Source organism: Anser cygnoides, chromosome 2, assembly GCF_040182565.1.
Source record: "Anser cygnoides isolate HZ-2024a breed goose chromosome 2, Taihu_goose_T2T_genome, whole genome shotgun sequence".
NCBI classification, from domain to species: Eukaryota; Metazoa; Chordata; class Aves; order Anseriformes; family Anatidae; genus Anser; species Anser cygnoides.
Window position 1 is genome coordinate 90,805,861 of NC_089874.1, and position 14,021 is coordinate 90,819,881.

Sequence of the window (14,021 nt, forward strand, 5' to 3'; positions counted from 1 at the left end):
CTCTACCACAACTGCTTTCTCACTCCCCCTCCTCAAAGAGGAACGGGGAGAAAATATGATGAAAAGGGCTCAAGGGTTGAGATAAGGACAGGGAGATCGCACAGTAATTGTCATGACAGGCAAAACAGACTCAGCATAGGGAGACAGTACGATTTATAACCTATTACTAACAAGCTAGAGAAATGAGACACAAAGGAAGGAAACCAAAAGCACCTTCCCCCCCATCCGCCCTCTTCCATCTCCTCCCCCTGAGCGGCGCAGGGGAACTGGGGAATGGGGGCTGTGGTCAGTCTATAGCGCTTCTTCTCCGCCGCTCCTTCTCGGTCACTCTCATCCCCTGTCCTGTGGGGTCCCTCCCACAGGATGCAGTCCTTGCTGAACTGATCCGGCGTGGGCTTCCCACAGGCAGCAGCTCTTCAAGAACTGGTTTAGTTACGGCTCCCTACCACGGGGTCCATCCCTCAGGAGCAAACTGCTCCAACCTGGATCCCCCATGGGCAGCAGCTCCTGCCAGGTCACCTGCTCCTGCGTGGGCTCCTCTCCACGGGCTACAGGTCTGGCCTGGAATCTGCTCCAGTGGGAGTCTTCCACAGGCCGCAGCCTCCGTCGGTGCAGGTCCACCTGCTCCACCGTGGTCTCCTCCACGGGCTGCAGCGTCGAACCCTGCTCCACCGTGGTACTCCATGGGCTGCAGGGGGACAGCCTGCTTCACCATGGTCCTCACCACAGGCCGCAGGGGACTTCTGCTCCGGTGCCTGGAGCACCTCTCCCCCTCCTTCTTCACTGACCTTGGTGCCTGCAAGGCTGTTCCTCACTCCTCTCACTCTCCCAGCTGCTGTGTGGTGCAGCGTTTTTTTTTTTTTTTTTTTTTTTTTTTTTTCCCCTGTCTTAAATATGCTCTCACAGAGGGGCAAACAACAGCGCTTATTGGCTTGGCTCTGGTCAGCAGTGGGGCCCTTACCAAACATGGGGCAGCTTCTAGATCCTTCTCACAGAAGCCACCCCTATGGCCCCCTGCTACCAAAACCTTGCCACGTAAACCCACTACAAATACAAACACACGTCCTCGAAAATACCCCAACCCACCTCACACAGCAAGAAAGCATTTTTTAACAGTTTCACTCTGTGAAATAGGTATAAGTGCAGTGACTTATGATGAAGTGAAAGGAAGAGGTTTTGCCAGTACCTCTCTGTATTTCTCCTGATTAAAGGATTTGTCTTCCATTTATATAGTATAAGAATAAAGGCAGGCTGATTAGGTTTCAGAGGGAAAACCTTATTCATTTATGCCAAGCAAACCCTGTCATACAACAACCCGGTCTTTCGTCCTTGGTATTCACATCACATCAAAAAGAAATTATACTGACACTTTGTAATTTACTTTATAGCAATGTGTAATAACCAACCTTTGAAAGCTTGGTTGGCTTTGGAGGAGAAAAATTAAGAGTGTATAATACAGGGTATTAAAATTAGAGTAGGATAAAGAACAAGAAGTTCTTTGCTGTCTAAGCGTTCTGATGGATCTTAGATTAAATTAATGAGGAAAAGAAGTTAAGATTTCTTCTTAATCTTATTTGTATTATAACTGAAGTGTCTATTATCTGACACCAAGTCCACCTGGAACAAAGCTGTGGAATCAATATTACTAATCTCTCTTTCACCCTGAAACAGAGCAGTCTCACCAAAACTGTCTACAAGGAAAGTCTATGGCCTAGGCTAACTCTGGTGCCTTGAATGGAAGTTGTTTGAGACCATGCCAGCCGGGCAAGCCAAAATTATACCACGGACACTTCTATCAGCTCCTGGTTACCGTTGATCTCACCAGTGTAAACACTATCTACCCATGCAAGGATAATCTGTTCTGTAGCACAGCCGTCAGTGGTTTAATGAGACATGATGCTGCCATATAATCAAGTGAGATTTTTGTCTATGCATATCTTCACCCACTGGCCCAGTGCAGGCACCCCAGGAACAGAGCTGGGCTGATTTCACCAAGATCTGCCTCTAACAGGAATTAGTGGGTTCAGTAAAGGAACTGTATCACACCAAGACTTCTGCTCAGATTTTTCTCCCAAAAGGCAGAGAAGTAATGGCATAGTACTGTGTGCATTCGTAAGATTGATTTAATGTTTTCTGCTTTGGCTAGTGTGGCATTTGCCTATTCTTAATTACACAGACTGGAAACCAGCTGGGTGAATCAACCTCTTTTAGATATATATATTTTAATCTACCATGATAACATCATTGTGACATAGCATCTGTGATTGGCTTAAGACAAAAGAGAAGTATGATGCTATGTTTTAATTTTGTTTTCACTTGAAAGTGTTACTGCCAAACAAGGTTTTTTGTAACAGCTTTCAGAGGGGCTGTAATGAAATTATTGGTTGTCACAGTGATATTTCCTTATTAGTAAGATCAGATATCTAAATGAGTCTTACCTTTGATTTTTGTGGAGGCCAAAACAAATAAATGAAAAAGGAGATAAACATGGAAATAAATGCAGGGAAGAAGACATTAAATTAAAAATAAAAATAAAAAAATAAAACTTTTAAGATTTTTCTGACCCAGGGTTCACCTGCCAGAAATCACACTGACACTAATTACATTACTGATTCAAAATAATGAGATGGATTCTAAATCATCACTAACAAAGTTATGATAATTAATTGCAGAGATGTTGAGAATAATAAAACTTCTTGCCACCCTCATTATATTTGGGCTCCCTGAAAATAGAATCCAAGGAGAAAAAACACTTCATTAAAAGAAATACAAAGCAATTGAGTTGCTCTAATCTGGCTTTAACTTTCCAATAAGAATGTTTAAGTCTTCACAGTAATGTCATACTTTTTGTACATAGGCAGGTGATATTTTCTTGTAAAGCAAAAGTCTTCGTAAATAACATAAGTATTATACCAGCAGTGGGACAACAAAGGTAACATTCTTGTCTACCATAGCAAAATGAATCTTAAGTGCCATGTCAAGGTTATTTAGGTATTGTTGATCAATAATACTGCACATTTTATTTTCATAAATATACCATTTTCATCAACTTTTTAAAACTTGATATACATATTTTGAGGCACCATGAATCTTACAGCAAAACAAAACTTTTATTTTTTTCCTTCTCTACAGATTGATTCTTGAACAGGGAGGAAAAGATTTAACAGGGAGGAACAAATTTAATCTTACTGAGTTCATTTATGCTGTTATTATACAAATAAATGTGTCAATGAAGTTTAAGTGACTATTTTGATGCTAGAATAGGCCATAGGGTGTTATAAAAATAAACATATTAAACATAAACTCAAAACTTTACTAAATTTTTAGGTATACATTTGGCACCAATAATTCCCAGCAGAAGCCATGAAACAGAAGGAAGAAAAGTTGACTGTCATAACACATTAACTATATACTCAAAGATAAAAACCAGGAATTTAGAATATTGAGCACCAACTTCTTCCAATATGTGTTATGAACCAAAAAGAAATTCCTATATTCACCTAAGATGGACTTACTCTGTATGGAAACATAAACCACAATTTCATCATGTAAAACTTCATTCTTCTAACTAGTTCTGCTGGAGAGCCATCTACAGTAAGATTAATTTCTTTTTTTTTTTTTTTTTTTTTTTTGATTTGTCAGATGTAGTGATTTAATTTGCTTCTAATTCCCATTCTTTCTGCTTTCTAACTTACAGAATTCATTTACTCTACCAAATTTTTGAATTTGCACTCAAAAACTTTCAATATATCCCATACTCTATCCAAATGCAAGCTGAATTTAAGATTAGGATATTTGCAAAAGTGGTAATACTCATTATACCCAGATGCTTCATGCTGGGTGTATTGTAAATGATGACAGCTGTGATACCTTCTTTGTATATCTTTGTTTCTTTTATTATATTAATGCAAAGTATATTATCAAGAATTTCAGTATGATCCATACCTATGGAATTTGTGAATGTTCGTCTATTCTAAGTTTAACTTTATTCATCTTTCATATAAACTTTTATGATCCCTGGAGAGGAAAGAAAAATAGATATATAGAAATTGAATTTATGATGTGATCCTCAAGAGATATTTAACCTCATCATCATCCCATCATACAGTATGCCACTTTTATTAGACAGCAGGGATTTAAACTTTAAAAATGGACCAGATGACTAGGTCAGAATATTTCTGAATAATATAATAATTAGAGGGAAAGAAGTGAACAATTGCAATGAATAATTTACCCATGATACTTTTTGGACTTCTGGAATATCCACAGTCAGATCACAAATTTTCAGATTTAAATAAGGTTTACTTCAAATCAAATGTGACTAGTAGATTTTCTTTCCTGGATGTTTGAGAAAGTGAAAATAAATAAATAAATAAATAAATAAATAAATAAAGAGTGAGAACAGAAGGAAAAGGAAGGGGATAAATGAGAAACAAATGTCTCTCAGTGGAATATATTTATGACATACAGTAATTTTTATTATTAATTAATTGATATTTATGATTAATTTTACCATGGTATTTACCAGATGAGTTTAATAGCAAAGTAATTTCAGCCATTTGTGTTGCAATTCAGACTGTGAGAAAGCTTTCTCTTTGAAACTCATTCTCTGTATACGTAAGGGAAAGAAAGTTAAGGAATTTAAAGAGAGATTCATAAAAAACACTTGGAAGGGTCAGGATACCAGAGCTGTCCAGCAATGATCTTTATCTTGAAATCAATCATGAGACACAAAGTACTAGCCAACAGATATTCCTAAGAAAATCTTTCTGTTGATTTGTCATAAGAATTCAAGCTAGGTTAGGGTATGTATAAATGCCATCTCGATATCCATCTATTATTTTAAAATATTCTTGTCTCCATGGATTTATTTTTATTTTTATTTTGGTATTTTTTTTTTTGGCACTGTGCAAGATATAGGAAATCCAAGTTGAGGGGCCACTATGTCATGGTAGGCTGGTCAAAACACTAGCTGGTAGCACATAATGACCAAGTGTCTGTTACCTGGCAGTCATGTTATTGAGAAGCTAGATTTTCATGAGAAAGAAATTAAAATATTTTTGATTCTGAATAAAGAAGTCAGTTGTGTAGGGGTTTGAGTGGTCATTTGGGAGAGGAAGATATGTAGAGGGACAGATGCACTGGCCTGCTTTATCTGAAATAATCCTTAAACCAGGGAAAAGAAGTTCAGAGCTCCTCCATTGTTGGTGAGTACTCTAGTTAATAGACAGTTCTACAAAGTACATTTGTCACCATCTTTTTGTCTGAAGTTCTGAGATGTATTACCTACTGCCTAAGAACAAATACAGAATTCATCTACAGAAGAATTTAGGCAGATAAGTATATATGGAACCGTATTCACTTGCCAAGTGCCAAGATTGGATTGGAAAGAGAAATACAGATCCCTGAATCAGAAGTGAAGAACCCCAGTTTTAAGTTAAGATGCTTAAATACCTGAAATGGAAAGGGGTCTAGATCAAAACTGTGGGCATTTGGATGTCTGAGAATGCTTGAAAAGCAGCCCTGGATGAGGATCTGAATGTTGAAGGTAAAACCAGTCTTTACATTGAAGGTTGTTGTTGTGAGGGTATTGTATTAATTAATGATTTTTCTTTTCTGAGATTAAATAAAAGTGCTCCTTGTACTTCTCTGCTAATTAATCTATACCCAAGAGAGATGATCTATTTTAATTGCTTTACAGAAAACAATGTTTGTTTTTCTTTGCCATACACTTAATAAACAGCCTTTCTACTTTTGTCTCTCTCTTAGGACACATTCACAAAAAGATAATGTATCTCTACAAATTATTTGGCAGCTGGTGGTAGAATATAATAAGTCCATTAAATTAAGAAAGAGCTCACCATTTTTATTTTTTTTTCTAAATTACACTATAAAATGAGGAGTAACAATTTATGAAGCAGGAGTTTTGCTCACAGACAATTATGGGCTATGAGAATGGTGGCAGTATGTGTTTGAGGCCTTAACTGCACACAGACAAATGGCTGTCTTTAGTTCTGCTTCACAACAGGAAGTCATTGTTATAGGATAAATGTGCCCACAGTAAAATGTACTGACTCTCAACAAATTGATTTGTGAAGACATAAAGCTACCTTGGACCCAGTGGAAATTTAAAAGATTATTCAGGGCAAGCTGGAGCAGACAGCAGGCAGTGTCTCTAAGCAATAAAATAAGAAGGGTATTTCCACTGGAGATGTAGAATTCGTTTCCATAATGACACACTTCTGACATCTGTGATGCTTCTGTGTTGTCATGCATCTGAAACAATACTGTGCCAGAAAACTGTCAGGCTTCCAAAGAAGAGAGAAATGCAGCCTAACAATATCGACAGATTTAGTACAATGGACATAAATGACATAAATGACTTTGCTTCAATACAATATAGGTATAGGTACTATAGTATAGATATTATGGTATAGGTATTCAGTATGATATATATACAATATATATACCAGTCACTAGTGGTGTTCCCCAGGGGTCGGTGTTGGCACCCATGCTCTTTAATATCTTTATTGATGACTTGGATGAGGGAATTGAGTGAACCCTCAGTAAGTTTGCAGATGATACCAAGTTGGGGGGAAGTGTCAATCTTCTTGAAGGTAAGAAGGCCCTGCACAGGGACCTGGACAGGACGGGTTGACAGGCAGAGGCCAATGGGATGAGGTTCAACACAGCTAAGTGCTGGGTCCTGTACTATGGTCACAATAACCCCATGCAGCACTACAGGTTTGTGGCAGAGTGGCTGGAATGCTGTGCAGAGGAAAATGACCTGGGGGTGCTGGCTGGTGCTCACCTTAACATGAGACAGCAGGTGGCCAAGAAGGACAATGGCATCCTGGCTTTTATCAGGAATAGTGTAGCCAGCAGGACCTGGGAGGTGATCGTTCCCTTGTACTCTGCTCTGGTGAGGCTTCACCTTGAGTCCTGTTTTAAATTTTGGGACCCTCAGTACAAGAAGGACGTTGAGGTGCTGGAACATGTCCAGAGAAGGGTTATGAAGCTGGTGAAGGGCCTGGCACACAAGTCTTAAAAGGAGTGGCCGAGGGAACTGGGATTGTTTAGTCTGGACAAGATGAGGCTCATAGAAGACCTTATTGCTCTTTGCAACTACAGTATCACAGTATCACAGTATCACAGATTTCTAGGTTGGAAGAGACCTCAAGATCATCGAGTCCAACCTTCGACCTAACACTAAGTACTCCACTAAACCATATCACTAAGCTCTACATCTAAACGTCTTTTAAAGACCTCCAGGGATGGTGACTCCACCACCTCCCTGGGCAGCCCGTTTCCAATGCTTAATAACCCTTTCGGTAAAGAAGTATTTCCTAACATCCAACCTAAAACTCCCCTGTTGCAACTTTCGCCCATTCCCCCTCGTCCTGTCACCAGGCACGTAGGAGAACAGACCAACCCCCACCTCTCTACAGCCTCCTTTAAGGTACCTATAGAGAGCGATAAGGTTGCCCCTGAGCCTCCTCTTCTCCAGGCTGAACAAGCCCAGCTCCCTCAGCCGCTCCTCGTAAGACTTGTTCTCCAGACCCCTCACCAGCTTGGTCGCCCTTCTCTGGACTCGCTCGAGCACGTCCATGTCCTTCCTGTAGCGAGGGGCCCAAAACTGAACACGGTACTCAAGGTGCGGCCTCACCAGAGCCGAGTACAGGGACACAATCACTTCCCTAGACCTGCTGGCCACACTGCTTCTTATACAGGTCAGGATGCTGTTGGCCTTCTTGGCCACCTGAGCACACTGCTGGCTCATATTCAGCCGACTATCAACCAATACTCCCAGGTCCTTCTCGGCCAGGCAGCTTTCCAGCCACTCATCTCCCAGCCTGTAGCTCTGCTTGGGGTTGTTGTGCCCCAGGTGCATGACCCGGCACTTGGCCTTGTTGAACTTCATACAGTTGACCTCAGCCCATCGCTCCAGCCTATCCAGATCCTCCTGCAGAACCTTCCTGCCCTCGAGCAGATCGACACACGCACTTAGCTTGGTGTCATCTGCAAACTTACTGAGGATGCACTGGACGCCCTCATCCAGATCATCGATAAAGATATTAAAGAGGGCCGGCCCCAGTACCGAGCCCTGGGGGACACCACTAGTGACCGGCCTCCAGCCAGATTTGACTCCATTCACCACAACTCTCTGGGCCCGGCCATCCAGCCAGTTTCTAACCCAGCGAAGCGTACGCCAGTCCAAGCCCCGAGCAGCCAGTTTCTTGAGGAGAATGTTGTGGGAAACTGTGTCAAAAGCCTTACTGAGGTCAAGGTAAACCACATCCACAGCCTTCCCCTCATCCACCAAGCGCGTCACTTGGTCATAGAAGGAGATCAGGTTCGTCAAGCAGGACCTGCCTTTCATAAACCCATGCTGACTGCTGATCGCCTGCTTGCCCTGCAAGTGCCGCGTGATGACCCTCAAGATAATCTGCTCCATGAGCTTTTGCACTGAGGTCAAACTGCCTATAGTTCCCCGGGTCTGCCCTGCGGCCCTTCTTATAGATGGGCGTCACATTGGCTAGCCGCCAGTCAAACCTCCCCTGATAACTCGATAAATGATGCTCCATGAGTTCTTTCAGTACCCTGTGCATCCCACATCGAGCGCACATCCAAATAGGCCTATAGACAGGCCTATAGTTCCCCGGGTCGAAAGGAATGTGTGGGGAGCTGGGGGTCAGCCTCTTCTCACAGATAACTAGTGATAGGACTAGAGGGAGTTGCACCAGGAGAGGTTTAGGTTGGAAATTAAGAGACATATCTTCTCTGAAAGAGCAGTCAGGCGTTGGAATAGGTTGCCCAGGGAGGTGGTGGAGTCACCATCCCTGGCGGTGTTCAAGGAAAGATTGGACCTCGTGCTTAGGGACATGGTTTAGTGGGCTATATTGGTGGCAGGGGGATGGTTGGACCAGATGATCTTGAAGGTCTTTTCCAACCTTAATGATTCTATGATTCTATGATAGGTAGACTGTAGTTAGGATAATATAATTTGTATAGGCTTTGCACACATAGGAAGGCTCAAAAAAAGATTTATATGTTGATGAAATTAGAAATGGCTCTCCTGAAATGTTTCATGCTTCAGCTTTCAAAAAATGTCTGTGTTTTAAACGGTATTGCCTGTTTTTGTTGATTTTGCATTTTATAGGAGCATCTATGGACCTTGTGGACCTTGTTGAGAACTTGGGTAATAGAAATCCAAATATTTCCTTCCCTATTGCATGTGGTATGTTTTAACACTTAATAAGTTTTTTTGTTGTTGTTGTTGTTTTTTAGGGGGTATTGCTCTAAAAAGACTTCTTTTACAAAGATGACTGATTTCCCCATATTGTGTCACTTCCTTGAATCTTCATTGGACACTTTTATGCTGCACTGTCAGAATTTTAGTGATAAAATTCCTAGTGACACTGTGTTGAGCTGTTGCCCCTCTCTCCCTGCCTTCCATGAGTCTAGTCATGCAAAAAAGCAGTAAAGGACGTGGCAGTGAAGAAGGGATCTCTGTAACAGTCAGCTGCTGAAGTCTACCATTCACCTAAATATCCTGGTAAACAGGTCAACTGAGGCATATGCCTGCAGTTTCCAAACACATAGGGACATTTTCAGACATACATTTCTACAGTACTTTCTACTATCTGTTATCAGAATAATGTATTTGTAATCCTCTCTCTGCTACAAAGAATTAGACAGTGGGTACTTCTCAGTGAAAACAATTGGGAGATTAAATTGTTAAAAAGAATTTTAGGCAGAACAAAGGCTCAGGCATGGGAAATTTCACCAAAGTTGTGAACAAGTAAGAACATAATTTTGTAACAAAAAACACTTGATGAATTAAATTAGGAAAATGGGAAACTGGTTATACTCCAACCTAGTAAAAGTCAAAAGCCAGAAGTGGTATTACAATTGAATACAAGAATTCCAGATGAATTTTTAATTTATCTTTAATGAAATAGATTTTGTGGGAAATATTACTCAGATTACTGAAACCAAACCAAACCAACAGCAAAATACTCACAAATAAACAAACAAATGCTTAGAGAAAGACAAAACCTGCAGTGACATCTGGACAGGGATCAGGCTACTGTGTACTGTGTATTGTTCTGAGCTAGTTATGGCACTCCTGAAGTTTCATTTTCCCACTGAAATCTTCCCATAACTTTTCTCATTGGAATTTCATCATAGTCCATCCTGTAAAGATTTTTATGTATCACTTGGTGTATTTCCTTAAGCTTGTGCTGTATCTCAGGGAAGATATAATTTATTTATTTATTTATTTGTCATTTGCATTTGTTTCATGCCTTAATGTTCTATGAAAAAGCACCTCGGTGTATCAGATGGAACTATACCTAAAGGCATGTTCACTATACAGAGTAGCTTCACTTCCTAAGAAGGACAAGGAATAGCAAAAAACATGCTTCAAAGCAAAAATCCATTTATTCAAAGGGATGCACTCAAAGTAGACACAATATGGAAGAAAAAGCAAAACTTTCCTCTCTCCTTCACAGATTGCTTTCTGCATAGCTTGAGGTATCAGGAAGAGAAATACTTTGATGTTATCTGAATCAGACAGTGCATATACATAATCAGATCACTCTTCTGTACCACGAAAAGTGCTATGTCATTCAGAGAGATGGTATTTTTCTCAGTATCTGGAGATAATGAAGCTCAGGACTACTGGCAGTGTTTATATCTGTATTTATCAAGCCTGGAATGTGTCCATATGAATATAAAATGGGATCTGTATTTGTCTGAGTACCTGAGTGCTACAAGCAGAAAACAGAAATGGCCATCGTCCTCCTAGTGACTGCATTCCCCTGCCCTCGGGGAGATGGTCTTTGCAATACGCGTATTAGTCATTTACTCATTACATTAAGAGGCCCATGGTACGTTTGTAGGGAAATAAAGGAGAAGAGCTGTGTGAGGGCTCCTACTTCACCATGAGCTCTTTCAGTGAGTGGAGGAGAGAAGGCAGCAAGGGATTAGTTTTGGGAGCAGAGCTTACCTTCACATTCACACTTGCACTAGGTAGAACCCTTGGAGCCTAATACAGGAAATAGTCTAGTATGTCAAATCTCTATTTACAATAAGAATTCATGACAAGCTGACTGCAGAGGCAAATTCAGTCCTCAGAGTGTGTCAGACTCACTTCAGGTTAGAAATGAGCCCCTGATTAACTTCTTGTGCTGACCTCTTCCTTTGTTTACTAGCTTAAAGTAAAACTTCCTCTCAGCTCTGCATATTTGTATTCAGCTTCAATATATTGCTCAGTAGCACCACTGAATTAACTAATGTGACAATATTAGCATACAGCATTGGATGACATACTTGAAAACCAGTAGCAGAGAACAAAATGTAGGAAATGAGCTTTAGAATCGTGGAGCTCTAAAATTGTCTACTTTGACCACAAGGAAACCTTAGTCTTTGGGAGTGAGATGGACAATTTAGGAAAAAAAATAAAAGACAACAAAACAACAAAAACCAGACTCTTCAGAACCTCTTTCAGCAGGAGCACTCCTTGAGCTAAAGTGGACTTAGTAAACACAACATGGAGTGCAATGCTGCATATGGACACTGTACATATTCCTCACTCTATTACAGTAAACGAAAGACCCTTGAACAAAAGGCATATGCTGATTATACATGGGTTTCTTGGTAAGGCAGTTCCCACTGATTAGAATCAATTTTTGAGGCAGAGACAGACCTGTCCCCAGTTAATCAGGAATGAATACTGTAATGTACTTCCTAGAAGAGGTTGCGCATCATTTGACTGCCTTTGCAGTATAACTGGGGCATCAGTATACCCAAAAGCAAGCTTCATTTAGAACATATCAGACACTGTCAACGATTGGTAGCTGTTTCAGTAGTTTTCTACTGCAAAGCCAACCAAGAGATCCTCATGTATATTCCATTAGCAAAGAAAAACAATGTTAGGATTAGAAGAAGATGGTAATATCGTCAGAAGAAAGTACAGCAAATCTATTAGATGGTTGCAGCGACGTAGTGAATAGGGTAGAAAACAGAAGGCCTGACAGGTAAAGTACCTCGTAGGTAAAGTATGACATGGGGGAAAAATGAAATAGATATCTAATGGTATCAAAGATACCAAGTTTTAATATTGATTTACAGTCAAATGATGTAGTCTGTACAAATCCCTAATTAAGAGAATGTGATCTTTGACTTAGGAAATATTTGCAGAGAGATGGAACCCAAGGTACTGCTGAGGATAAATATTGCTCCCTACCTGCTCTGTTCTGATTGTCATCTGCTAGTGTCTGCGATTAGCATCATCAAAGAATGGATACTATGTCTGATAAACCTTTCTTGTGAAGTAATGAACTGTGTTTAAATTCCTCTATAATGTAAACAATACCTTCCAAAATATACCAATACCCTAAGATACTATGAATGAAGTCTGAAATCTATAAGACAAAAAAAAAAAAATATCCAATTAATAAGGAGGAGGATATATGAAGTAATTCTCTGAAGTACTATGGAGTTTCCACAGCAGTTTACCCAACAAATTAACTGCATGCTGTAATAATATTGAATAATAAAAAATGTAGAGAACAAATCTTATGAGGAGTGGCTGAGGGGACTGGTATAATTTAGCCTAGAGAAAAGCAAGCTCAAGGGAGACCTTATTGTTCTCTACAACTACCTCCAAGGGGGTTGTAGCAGGGTGGGGGTTAGTCTCTTCTCCCAAGTGGCAAGTAATATGACAAGAGGAAATAGCTTTAAGTTGTGCCAGGGGAGGTTTAAGTTGGATATTAAGAAAAAATTCCTCACTGAATGGGTTGTGAGGCATTGGAACAGGCTGCTCAGGGAAGCAGTTGAGTCACTATCCCTGAAGTTATTCAAAATACACGTAGATGGGGTGCTTAGGTACATTGTCTAGTGGTAGATTTGGCAGTGCTAGGTTAATGGTTGGACTTGATGATTTTAGAGGTCTTTTCCAACCTAATTGATTCTATGATTCTATAAATAACGATTATACTTGCAACAGCACCAAGCCCCTGCTAGCTAATGCTGTTACTAAGGAATATGGTTTCACACAGTTAACTGTGGAATGAAATAAATGGCGATAGAAAATCTGCTGTTAAATGTCTGACAAAGACAGGGCAGAAATTATAATTCTACAAAGATTATTTTGATTGCTTCACACATGACAATGAGAGAAGAACCTGCAATTTTTACCCAGTGATGGGCCAAAAGATTCTCTTTTTCTTCTCTGTTTTCCTCTGTTATAGAAAAGGAAGTCTTCCTCTGAAAGAAATCAGCACTAGTTGATTTTCTGGTGATGCTTGGTGCTTATATTACCCAAAGGAGGTGCTGCTTGGGAGATAATTAGCAAACTGATTGTGGCACAGCATCATTTACTGGGCCTGCCACCAAGGAAATACTCACTGTGCTAGTTGTTTCTGTGAAGAGGATCTCCTACTGTTACAGCAGATTTTCCAAAGTATAAGCATTGGAATTTACTCTTTCATCATACTTTTGTAATTACTTCTGTATGTCTGATAAGTGTTGTACAAGCTGTTAAGACCTTGAATTGAGAAACTAGTAGAGTTATAAGAATATACCTAACTGGAATTAATTCTTTAGCCAACTCTATGTCACCAATCATCACCCAGACTTCTGCCAGAGCTATATGTCACATCATTTTTATTCATTTTCCTTAACTGATCATTATAGTAATTTACAAGTACCTGCTCTAGGTGATACTGAGGGTATAGTGCCCTATAACATAAAATATTGTCATTCATTGCTGTCTGAGAGGACACATGCCCTAGAATCACTTGCCTTGGTTTGGTGTCCCAGAGAAATATTGTTGTAAAATAACAACTTTTAACCCTTTCATTTGAATGGAAATTCACATGGAAAATGTAATTCTATCCCTCACTTATCTTTGAAAGGTTAATGATCATGAGAACTAGTGGTGTTTATACCACACCTTTGAGTTCAAAGTCTTCAGGGCATCAGTTGAATTCTAGCACAGGACTCCATTTATTTAT